At 29.4% G+C, this 13432-nt stretch overlaps 1 long non-coding RNA gene across 1 annotated transcript; it reads right to left on the bottom strand.

The window, feature by feature from the left end:
- Window positions 1-11705: 11705 nt before the first annotated feature.
- LOC137833074 (uncharacterized) lies at window positions 11706-13171 on the bottom strand. Its single transcript, XR_011084669.1, has 2 exons — window positions 13044-13171; window positions 11706-12158 (listed from the first exon to the last, which is right to left on the bottom strand). It is a non-coding gene; the product is annotated as an uncharacterized lncRNA (long non-coding RNA).
- Window positions 13172-13432: the final 261 nt, after the last annotated feature.

Raw genomic sequence — 13432 nt, 5'->3', positions numbered from 1 at the left:
CAGGAGCACTGGTGATGTTGAAAGGCGTGAGGAAGAACAATCTGTATTACTATCAAGGTAGTACAGTGGTGGGGACAGTAGCGACAACAACTTCTAGCTTTAAGAAGGATGTTGAGGCAACGAAGTTGTGGCATATAAGGTTGGGACATGCTGGAGAGAAATCCTTGCAAATTCTTACCAAGCAGGGACTGTTGAAAGGTACGTAGGCTTGCAAACTTGAATTTTGTGAGCATTGTGTTCTGGGAAAACAACGAAGAGTGAAGTTTGACACTGCAATTCACAATACCAAGGGTATTCTGGATTATGTGCATTCAGATGTATGGGGACCTGCCAAGACTCCGTCAATCGGAGGTAGGCATTATTTTGTCACTTTTGTTGATGATTTTTCCAGGAGAGTTTGGGTGTTTACTATGAAAAACAAAAATGATGTGCTTGAAATTTTCCTTAAGTGGAAAGCTCAAGTTGAAAATCAGACAGGAAGGAAGATTAAGGTTCTCCGAACAGACAATGGAGGAGAATACAAGAGTGATCCGTTCCTGAAGGTATGTCAAGATTGTGGCATAGTTCGACACTTCATTGTTAGAAAAACACCACAGCAGAATGGGGTGTCGGAGCGTATGAACAAGACACTAAGTTCGTTGTATGTTGTCTAATGCTGAGTTAGGCAGATAGTTTTGGGCTGAGGCTGTGACATACGCTCAACATCTCGTCAATCGTTTGCCATCATCTGCTATAGATGGCAAAACCCCGTTAGAGGTATGGTCTGGAAAACCTGCAACTGATTATGATTCTTTGCATGTTTTTGGTTCTATTGCATATTATCATGTGATTGAATCAAAGTTGGATCCACGGGCAAAGAAAGCTCTTTTCATGGGCTTTAGTCCTGGAGTGAAGGGATACCGTTTGTGGTGTCTAGAGGCAAAGAAGACGATTATCAGCAGGGATGTTACCTTTGATGAATCTGCCATGTTAAAGAAGGTAAATCCAGAAGGAGCTTATAGTACTCCACAACAGGTGGAGTGTGCCCCGAAGCATGTGGAGTTTGAGCCGACAGTGGTGATCCCAACACGAAACACCACAAGTGACTCTCCTATGGCAGAAGAAGAGTCAGATGAGAAAGAGATTCCTACCCAAGAATCTCAACAGCAATCAGTGCCAATTGCAGTTAGAAGACAGAGACGAGATATTCAAAAGCCTGCTCGTTTCATGGATATGGTTGCCTATGCACTTCCAGTTGTTGATGACATTCCATCCACTTACCCAGAAGCCGTTTTGAGTTCATAGAGTGGTAATTGGGCAGGTGCGATGGAAGAGGAGATGCAGTCTTTGAAGAAGAACAAGACGTGGAAGCTGACACAATTACCAAAAGGTAAGAAGGCAATTGGGTGCAAATGGGTATTTGCAAAGAAAGAAGGATTTCCTAATAAAGAAGATGTTCGCTACAAGGCAAGGTTGGTTGCTAAAGGTTTTTCTCAGAGGGAGGGAATTGATTATAACGAGGTATTTTCTCCAGTTGTTAAATATTCCTCCATTCGAATTTTGTTGGCCTTGGTAGCATAGTTGAATTTGGAGCTTGCTCAACTTGATGTAAAGATCACGTTCCTACACGGTGATTTGAAGGAGGAAATCTATATGACTCAACCAGAAGGATACAAGGTTGATGGTAAAGAAGATTGGGTTTGTAAACTTAGCAAATCGTTGTACGGACTGAAACAATCTCCGAGACAGTGGTACAAACGATTTAATAAGTTCATGAAGGATTAGAAGTACAAGAGAAGCAAATATGATCACTGTGTGTATTTGCGCAGACTTGAAGATGGTTCCTACATTTACTTACTCTTATATGTTGATGATATGCTGATTGCAGCAAAGAGCCAAGTTGAGATTGATTGGTTAAAGGCTCAGTTGAATAAAGAGTTCGAGATGAAGGATTTGGGGGAAGCCAAGAAGATTCTCGGCATGGAGATAAACAGGGACAGGGAAAGGGGAAAACTTTGGCTGTCACAGAAGCAGTATTTGCAGAAGGTACTACAACGTTTTGGTATACACGAAGATACAAAACCTGTAAGTACCCTACTTGCTCCTCATTTGAAATTGAGTAGTCGTTTATCTCCGACGACTGATGAAGAACGAGAATACATGGCGAAAGTCCCATATGCAAATGCAGTTGGAAGCTTGATGTATGCAATGGTGTGTACGAGACCAGATATTTCACAGGTTGTGAGTGTTGTTAGCAGGTACATGCATGATCCGGGCAAGGGTCATTGGCAAGCTGTGAGATGGATTCTACGGTACCTCCAAAATACCTTAGATGTTGGATTGGCATTTGAGCAAGATGAATCACTTGGTCAATGCATAGTTGGATATTGTGATTCTGATTATGCAAGTGATTTGGATAAGCGACGGTCTACAACTGGCTATTTGTTTACTTTAGCAAAAGCGCCAGTTAGTTGGAAGTCTACCTTGTAGTCCACGGTGGCTTTGTCTACGACAGAGGCAGAGTATATGGCGATTACAGAGGCGGTGAAGGAAGCAATTTGGCTTCATGGGTTGCTTAAAGACTTGGGAGTTGGTCAGAAACAACTTGAGTTATATTCTGACAGTCAGAGTGCTATTCATTTAGCAAAGAATCAAGTCTTTCGTGCACGGACGAAGAACATTGATGTTCGCTATCACTTTGTGCGTGAGATTCTCGAAGAAGAGGAGATTGTTCTCCAGAAGATTCACACTACGGAGAATCCTGCAGATATGCTCACCAGGGTGGTTACAAGGACCAAGTTTGAACACTGTTTAGACTTGGTTAATATCTTGCACATTTGAAGTTGGCGTCCGGAGGCGCAAATTTGAAGCACTGTAAAGTTTGTTTTTGTTATGTTTTGAGAAGATTTGTTTTAGGTGGGACTTGAAATTAAGGAGATTTGTTGATTTTGGCTTAATCCCAAGTCCCACATCGGTGGGTTCATTGTTTGGGAAGGAGGTTTGAGGGTTATAAATTAAACTTTCCTCCTTCACTGTTAGATATCCCAATTTGTAATATCTTCTCCCATAATAATAAAAGTGAGCTGTTTTTGCTGTGCTCGGAGATTAGGCTAAACAGGCCGAACTCCGTTAACAATTTTTGGGTGTGTTTTTTCCTCTTTATCTCTTTTATTATTCCGCTTTATTTATTCAATATTATTTGTCGGGTAGCTCTGTTAGGGTTTTGTTTTAGTGGGAAAATTACCCGTTTTTCCCAACATCTACTTCCCACTTTCTTTTTTGTACCCTACTTCCCATTTTCTTTTCTTTTCTCTTTCCTTTCCTTTTTCATGTAAAGCATACTTTCATTCTCACTTTTCTTTCTCTTTCTATGTTTTGATTAATCTTTGTCGAAAATTCATTGGAAATTTGCAAGAATCACTAGGAAGAACTGAAGGCATATCTGTTACCGACGACATAGACACTCAACAAGACACACTGTAAGTGTTACCCATTCAGTAATTAATTTAATTTTTTTTCTTATTGAGTTGTGACTTTGATGTTAAACAAAATCATTTGTTTCCGAAGGAATAGGTCACCTGTTGAAGGACGAGAGTCCGTGGAAAACTCCCAAAAAACTTTAACAGATGACGGAAGAGAAACAAACGAATTATTTGTTCGGGTGACTTGACTTACAGTCAATTTCTTTTTTTCTTTTTCTTATTTTAAGTTGCAACAAAATCTAACGAAATGTTTCTTAATATTGTCTATAATTTTTTTATGAATGTCGTATGTTTCTTTAGTAATCTTGTTTATCATTCTTAAAAAGTTATTAATAAAAATCATAAAAAATATGAAAACGTTATTAATAAATGAAATGTGTTAGTATTACAAAATATAATTAATAAAAATAGTTAATGTTTAAATAGTATTATTTTATATTAAATCACGCGTGAGAGAAAAATATATTACTTTGAATTATTATATTTAACTTATATATTTTAATTTTAATTATATTAGGTCCTCAATAAGAATTATTCAGTTATTCTTTTATATAAAGATATAAAGACATAAAGAAATGAGAGCCCTTAATAATTTTATTTGATAACCCTTAGATAAAATCTAACCAAAAAAAAATCTTATAGCATCTATGTTATTACTGCAGTTAATTAATAAATTCTCCAGTTATACTACATTAATTCTCTTCATCTTTAAATTCCTCAGTTATTTTATAATAAGAACCCCAATTGAAGGGCGTTGTTATTGCTGTACAAACTACCACCATTATCATTTGTCTCTCACATCATTAATAGTTAAAAAAGCTTTATACATTAATAGTTAATTGATTTTTTTAAAAATATAAGTTTACTTAAAATTAAATTCACTATCACTCTTAATATTAATCCTATTAGATGATTAAAATAAAATATTCCTTTTTTTAATACATTAAATTCAATTTTTTAAATAAAATAAAATAAATGTCACACTGTAATAATTAGTGAGTGGGGTATGATTTTTGTTTTAAAGAAAAATAAAATAATAATTTTTTTATTTATGCAGGTTAGCGGGCCAAGCCGTCCCGCCCCGTTGTTGATGCACGTGGTAAATTATGCGAGGTGAGCTTAAGTGGTTTAGCCGGCTAGATTAGTGAACTCGTCCCGCATTTTTTAGTAGTGGGTTACAGGCCGACCCGCAAGGCCTGTCCATCGACAATAACTATAGCTAAACATAAAACTTACCATGAAAAGAATAAATATATACAATTAAGACATAATTTAATGAAGCAGAATTACGGTATCAGACGGACTGCCGATTTCTTTAAAATTCACGAGTTATCAAAACGAGAAGGTATAGACGGATTACGGAATTGAGTTTCATTTATTTATTTATTATTAGAAAATAGGCTAACACCAGTGTCAAGTAACTACATTTTGATTATGTAGATGAAATATTTATTAGATTATGAAAAGCAAAATACTTAAAAATATACACACCAAAAAATTACAAAACTGCATACTGTTATTAATTACTATAGAGTTATAGATTTATATTAAATAAATAAATTGTTACATATTTATAAATTATTATTAATTAATCATTTATAACAATTAATAATAATAAATTTCATTTTCCCGTATATTTTAAGTTAACCGTGGTTGGAATAAACTACATCTTAAGTAAATTGGTATTTTAGTTTTTATCATCTATTTGAATGAATTTAAGATAAAATAAATAAGACATTTTTGAATAAATTTGAAGATAAAATATCTATCTAAATCCTAAGAAATATCAACAACTTAAATTTAAGTGGATCCTAATAGAAAATATTTACAAACAATTTCATAATTGAATTGCTTCACATATTTAAATATAAACAATAATTACTAAGTTATTCATTGTTCTTTTCGGTTGACCTTCGGATTGGCTGGATGGGCAAACTCTGCTTCTAATCTGTCTCCTCTTGGTGCACTCCACTGAGACAAAGGGGACTCTACCAATTGATCACACGACGATTAAGTCAGTGTGAGCATACAATAATAATAAGTTCCAATCTCTAGTATTCAGAAACAACATACCTTTACTGGGGGTCTCAACCCCTTTTATAGTTATCCCTTTAACAGCTTTTACTCATGCAAATATAATCTCAACTGAAAGCATATATAACAGAAAAATATTCTGCCTACGGAGACCTTTACTCACGGGGCTAACAACAAAAGAGAATCTCGTACACTTTTATCTTGGGTGCTCACCATATAACTAATATCTCTATCTATTCAATATAATAACTCTATGCGTATATTTATTTAACCAACAACTCTTGTATATATTCACATATATTTATTCTAAAAGGTTAATATATTGACATATATATTTAACTAACAACTTTATATTAACATATGATCAAATTTATTATTTTCTCTATTTTAATTATTATCCACCGGGCTTATCAATGAAACTGGGCCGAGTCCATGACCCGCTTTTGGGTCCAAAGCCGAACTGACCATACCCAAATACTTAGACCGAAGTCCTGAGCACACGAGCACTCTATCTAGTACATTCATTAATTAAAATTGTTTAATTGTAACATAATAAATATTTTTAAAATCTTCTTTTCATTTCAACTATTTCATTTCTTATAAATAGATGAAGAGTGTGATAAGAAAACACATTTCAAAGAAGAAGAGAGTATAACAAAGAACAAAAATCATATTGAGTTTAAGTGATTCTTGATTGAAAAAGAGAGAAGAATAGTGACTAACCAAAACAATGATTTCATTTCTACATTGGATGGTGAAATCAATAATGATAATAATGACATTATTTCTATTGATGATGAAATCGATAGGATTTTAGGGTTAACCCATGAGTGAAAAAAAGACGATGACGTCGTTTCTATGACTGATGATGATATCAATGAGATGTTTTGCTTGACAATGAGGTATTTTATATTTATAAATTCTTCTTTATATATTTTTTGAATTTAAATTCTTCTTTATATCTTCTTGAATTTAAATTCTTCCTTATCTTTTATGAATTTAAATTCTTCTTTATATCTTCTAGAATTTAAATTCTTCGTTATCTTTTTTGAATTTAAATTCTTCTTTATATCTTCTTGAATTTAAATTCTTCGCCATCTTTTTTGAATTTAATTTTTTTTCTATATCTTTTTTGAATTTAAGGTTTAGACATTGAGTTTTAAGAATTTTTTCAATAGGATATTTTTTTCCTATTGTTAATCATTTTCCAATTTTATTTAATACTTTGAACTCCTTTTATTTTAATTATTTATATAATTTTTTTAATTAATCGACTACTCAAGTACAATTATTATTAGGTCATATTTTTATCATAGCTTTTTATCATTTCTCAAGTTAAATGATTTAATAAAGTAATATAATATATTTATTGCATTTAAAAATTTAACAAGTAAGAAAAATGAGATTTTCACTTTCTTCCCATAAACAATCTTGCAAAAAATTAAATTTAAAAGAACACTTAAGAGTGAATGTTATTTTTGAAAACTTTAACTAAACAAGAAAAATTAAATATTTTGAATTTTGAATTGAAATATAATCATTTGGAACACATATTTTTTTAAATAACAATTTGGTAACCTATTAGTAATAAAATATTATATTCAAAATAATAAAAATAAAAGTAAAAGACTTTTGAATTAAAATAATAATATACATCATTATTAGATATTGTGAAAGTAGTTAACATATTATATATTTTTTAAAATTCTTGAAGAGCTAAAACATTTTCATCATGACAAATATTTTTAATTTCGAAAGTAAAATTTTGTAGTTTCTAAAGTTATGATACTTAATTTAATATTTTTATGACTAAATTAATGACTATAATGACTTCAATTTTGAATTACTTCTTCTATGAAGGTTTGTGTTGGAGCAAGTAGGGTCTCTATATTAAATGTTTCACCTTATCAATCTACACCATTTAAGGATAATGGGGAACCTGCTTTTAAGTTTCCTACACCTACCATTCAACCTATTTCCCCTGATGTGTTTTGTTACAAAAACGCTCATACTCCTTCCGAAGTTTTTGCCACTCATGTTTCTGCTATATCACCAAACACTATTATATCTGAACATGTCCCGTCTGGTTGGGTTCAAATGCCTAACTATTCAAATCACTCAACACCTCCCGTATTGAAGTCACATCACAAGCAATATGAGCACTGGACAGAAAATGAACATAGGTACATTTTTAATGAAATTCTTATATTTTATTTTCCTGATTTCAATGTTATAATGGATATATAAATGGCTAAAAATTCAAAGAGTTAGTTTCACGTTATTCGATTTTAATTAAAAAAAGGATGTGTTTTATAGAAATATAATTTATTTTATTAAATTTCATTAACTTATTACTAATTATGAGATCAACTCTTTAGTCTTATTTTTTGGATGTATACAATTAGACATAAATATTAACTTACAAATACATTTTTGTAAGATTGAATTTCAATTAAAGTTTTTGATGAATTAATTTTGAGGTTTTTCATTACAGGTTGTTTATTATTGGACTTCAAAATTGTAGTTGGGGAGATTGGAAAAACATTTCAAAATATTATATTCCATCAAAAACTCCAACTCAAATTGCAAGTCACGCTCAAAAATATAGGCATCATCAAAACGGTCTAAAGAAAAATAAGAAGAGAAAAAGTATCCACGACATATCCTTTGACGACACTAAGTGAGTTAATTCTCTTTAATAAAGTAACTAATTAATTTAAGTTGTTGGTTCGTAGAATATTTATGTTAGTTGATTAAGTATGTTAATAAGAGTGATTAATTTCAATGGATAAATAATTTATAAATAATTTTTTTTAGGTTATTTAACTTCTTTTTAGTATAAGAGGTTATTTTTATCATTAAAGACTTTTAAACATAACAATATATAAAAGAAGATTTCTTTTTGTATACACCTGTTTTCCAATTTGATCCTTTATAATATTAAAATTTAAAAAATATTATTTAAAATCTTCTTTTCACTCAAACAATTTCTTATAGATATAAGAAGTGTGTGACGAGAAAACACATTTCAAAGGAGAGTATAACATAGAGAAAAAAAAATAATATTGAGTTTAAGTGATTATTCTTGAAAAGGAGAGAAGAATAATGACTAACCAAAACAATGATGTCATTTCTATAATTGATTGTGAAATCAATAATGATAATACTGATGTCATTTTTTTTATTATGAAATCGATAGGATAGTAGGGTTCACTAATGAGTGGAAAAAAGACGATAACGTAGTTTTTATAATTGATGATGATTTCAATAAGATGTTTGGCTTCAGTGGTTACGAATTGATTTCTACTACTAATGAGGTATTTTATATCTACAAATTCTTCTCAATATTTTTTAGAATCTAAGGTTTAAAATTGAGTTTAACAATATTTTCAATATGATTTTTTTTTCCTATTCTTATTATCATTTTCTAATTTTATTTCAATATTTTGAACAACTTTTAATTTAATTATTCATATAATATTTTAATTAATGATAATGAGGACTCACATAATCATCTTATATAATTGATATTTGATAATGTTTCATCACGAAAATTATGAATTTAATAGGATATATTAAAATTATTCAATATATATATATATATGACATCATTATTAGATATAGTGAAAGTTGTTAACATATTATATATTTTTCTTAAAATCTTTGAGAGCTAAAACATTTTCATCATACCAAATGTTATTAATTTTGAAAGTAAAATTTTTGTAGTTTCATAAGTTAGGATACTCAATTTAATATTTTTATGACTAGATTGATGATTTTAATAACTTCAACTTTGAACATCTTCTTCTATAAAGGTTTGTATTGGAGCAAGTACGGTCTCTATATCAAATGTTTCACCTCATAAATCTACATCATTTAAGGATAATGGGGGATTTGCTTATGAGTTTTCTACACTAACCACTCAACCTATTTCCCCTAATATATTTGGTTACAATCACGCTCCTACTCCTTCAACGGTTCCTGCCACTCATGTTTCTGCCATATCACCAAACACTATTATATTCGAACATGTTCCGTCTGGTTGGGTTCAAATGCCTAACTATTTAAAACACTCAACACCTCCCGTATCGAAGTCACATCACAAGCATTATGAGCGCCGGACAGAAAATGAACATAGGTACATTTTCAATGAAATTCTAGTATTTTATTTTCCTTGTTTCTACGTTATATTGTTATATTGGATATATAAATGGCTAAAAATTCCAAGAGCTAGTGTGAGGTTATTCAATTTTAATTAAAAAAATGTGTTTTATAGAAATATAATATATTTTATTAAATTTGATGTTAAATTTGATGAATTTATTATTAATTATGAGATCAACTTTTTAGTCTTATTTTTTAATGTATAAAATTAGATATAAATATTAAGTTACAAATACATTTTTGTAAGATCGAATTTAAATTAAAGTTTTTGATGAATTAACTTTGAGGTTTTTCATTACAGGTTATTTCTTATTGGACTCCAAAAGTGTAGCTCAGGAGATTGGAAAAGCATTTCAAAATGTTACATTCCATCAAAAACTTCAACTCAAATTGCAAGTCACGCTAAAAAATATAGACATCATCAAAATGGCCTAAAGAAAAATAAGAAGAGAAAAAGTATCCATGACGTAACCCTAGATAACATTAACATGGGTGTTGTTCCTAGTTTCATTAATAAAGAACAACGACTTTGTCTTACCCCAAATTTTTCAATACAACCACAAAAAATATAAGAATTACAACATATCAACTTATACAACATGTATTATCAAAATTGTGGTTATTTGTGAATATATTAATTGAGTTGATGTATAGTTTGTCTTGAGTTACAAAAGAAATAATATTGAGTTTAAGTGATCATTGATGGAGAAAGAGAGAAGAATAATGGCTAACCAAAACAATGATAACAATGATAACATTTCTATAACTTATGATGAAATCAATAATGATAACTATTATATTGTTTCTATAATTGATGATGTAATCAATGATATATTAAGGTTAATTGATGAGTGGAAAAAAAAATTTAAGCTTGGATGAGGGTAAGACATTTCTCCAATACATACTTGCTATAGATGACGAACTATAAGATGACATGGATGAATTGCTTTCTAACAATGAGGTTTTTCATATTCATGAATTTTGTAGGATTTAGGGTTTGAATTTTGAAAAAAAATCTATATAATAATTTTTTTCTACTATTATTATCTTTTCTAATCTTATTTCAATATTTTGAACTCCTTTTAATTTGATTATTTAATATATTTTTTAATTAATAATAATGACTATTCACAATTATTAAGTCTTGTATAATTGATATTTGATAATCTTTCATCACGAAAATGATGACTTTTATTAGGAAGGATTAAAATTGTTCAAACAAATATTTTTAGATATATATATATATATATATATATATATTTGAAATTAAAGAATAACATGATATGTTTATCATATTTTTTATTATTCCTCGAGTTAAATGATTTAATAAAGTATTATAACATTTTTATCATATTTAAAAATTCAACAAAGAAAATGAGATTTTCACTTTCTTGGCATAAACAATCGTGTGAAAAATCTAAAATTTAAAAACGCACTTAACCATGAATGTTATTTTTTAAAACATTAACTAAACCAGAAAAATTAACATTCTCAATTTTAAAATGAAAAATAATTGCCACACACTTTTCTTTAAACAACAATTTGATAACCCTTTTAAAAATAAAATTTATAATAAAATAATAATATACGTAATTATTAAACATTATGAAAGTTTTTTTTATCAGATATTGAAAGTTGTTAACATATTATAATCCTTTTAAATTCTAGAAGAAATAAAACATCTTCATCACACTAAAGGAAAGTTATTAATTTTTAAAATAATTTCTTAATAAAAAAATTATATTAATTTTGTAGCTTCCAAATATTGTAAGTTACTATATTTTGTTAAATATTTTTGAAGACTTTCCATTCTCAATTTTTTTTTATAAAGGTTTGTGTGAGGACAGGACAAATACGATTTTAATAACATAAGTACCTCTCAATGAATTCTAATATTTTATTTTTTTATATTTGTATGTTATGAATTTTGTACATCATCTAGTATTACATATATAATGAAGATATAAGTTGATAAAAATATAAAGAGTTAGGTGTTACCATGATTGAATTATGAGTTTTGAAATGAGTAGAGAGAGAAATTGAAGATGAAGTAGAAGTAAGTTTTGATATGATTGGGAAAGTTTATAGGAGTGATGGTTGTTTGTGTAAATGTATGGATGTATGTGTAAAAAGGTTTTACACTTAGAAAGATGAAAGTCCTATGCATAATAGCTATTGAGCTTGGAGTGAGTCACTGATTGGACCAGCTTTAGAACCCAATTCAGCGAGGTTGGAACCAATCGATTTTCCACGACGCATGTCGGAAGATCGATGGTGGCGACATCTAAAGGAACCAACATGTGTGGTGGGTGAGCATAGACAATTCATCCTCCCAGGTGATCTTTTTCTATTTAAGGTTTCAGATGTTGTTGGTGACACAAGCATGTGTGAGTTCTTCTTTAGGATTTCCACGTCCAATTCTGGAAGTTTACTTACCATGATCTTTGGTGGCTTTTGGTCAACCTTTGGTTCCATTTTTCTCCTATCACAACCTTTTTCCTATTAACAAAACAAATTACACATTAAATCAATTTCATTTCTATTTTTCTTCATTTACTCTTATTTTGTTCTATTTTTTATATCATAACAATACTCAATACAAGACAATCATGAAATAGAAACTAATTTTAGAGACAACAAATAATTAGTTGCTATAGTGACTAAATTAGAAACCATTTTAGAAACTAACAAAAATTTGGTCTCTAAATTAGTTTCTATTATTGTTAAATGGTTTTTAAATTGGTATCTTTTGCTACCAAATTTATAATCTAAATAATTGGTAGTTAAAATCTTGGAAGCTAATTAGATACCAATTTAGAAAATATTTAACAATAATATAAACTAATTTAGAAACCATTTTTTTTAGTTTCTAAAATAGTCTCTAATTTAATTACTATAACAACTAATTATTTTTTGTCTCTAAAATTGGTTTTTATTTTATGATTGATTTTCTTGTAGTGGCTTGATAAAAGTAATTTGTTTTTATTAATAGTCTTGTATTATGAGGAGACGTTTATTGATACAAACATGATCAATTCATTATTTTAAATATACCTGAATTAGAACAAAGAAAAAAAATTAAGAGAAGTTTTTAGTTGATAGAAGTTTTGCTAATATTCGATAATGTTCAACGTTAATTAAAGAAAAGTTTAGTATTGATTTAAAGAAGTTTGAAAAGGTAAAAGTCTCATAAAACATCAAGTGATGAAGATGGAAAATATGAAAATGGTTTGATATGGAAGCTCATGTATCATGTCACAAAACAAAGAATCACACACAATAAATAAATATGTATATATAAAGAAAGAATTTCATGTTTAATCAACATGATTATAGGAACAAACATGGTTGTTCTTAAAAGCAAAAGAATATTACAATACTTACCTGTGTTTGTGGGATATAGCATGCAAAAAGCTTGAATGAACAATAACCAGCTTCTCAATGTTCTTTGAATTATGAGCAGGAAGAGTAAAAGAGAAGAAGGTGATATTTTCAATTGCTACACTTCCCACAAAAGAAAAAATAGTGAAAATTCCATTAAAAAAAACCCTGAGTAAGCCTAAATCATTGGGAATGTTGTTCACTACCTTAATTTTGTTATTACAAATATGTGGTTTTTATCAAATCAACCATTTTTATTACAAATTTGTGGTTTTTTTAACTAAATCAACAGTCTATAACTGCAAGTTGTTACCTTTTTTTCTACAAAAATGAGGCACAAAGATTCAGTTAAAAATAAATTTCCTTTATTAGGGTGTCATTTCATCACCATT

This window comes from Phaseolus vulgaris, chromosome 6 (genome assembly GCF_000499845.2).
Source record: "Phaseolus vulgaris cultivar G19833 chromosome 6, P. vulgaris v2.0, whole genome shotgun sequence".
Taxonomy (NCBI): Eukaryota; Viridiplantae; Streptophyta; class Magnoliopsida; order Fabales; family Fabaceae; genus Phaseolus; species Phaseolus vulgaris.
This window is presented reverse-complemented; position numbering and strand designations above follow the sequence as displayed.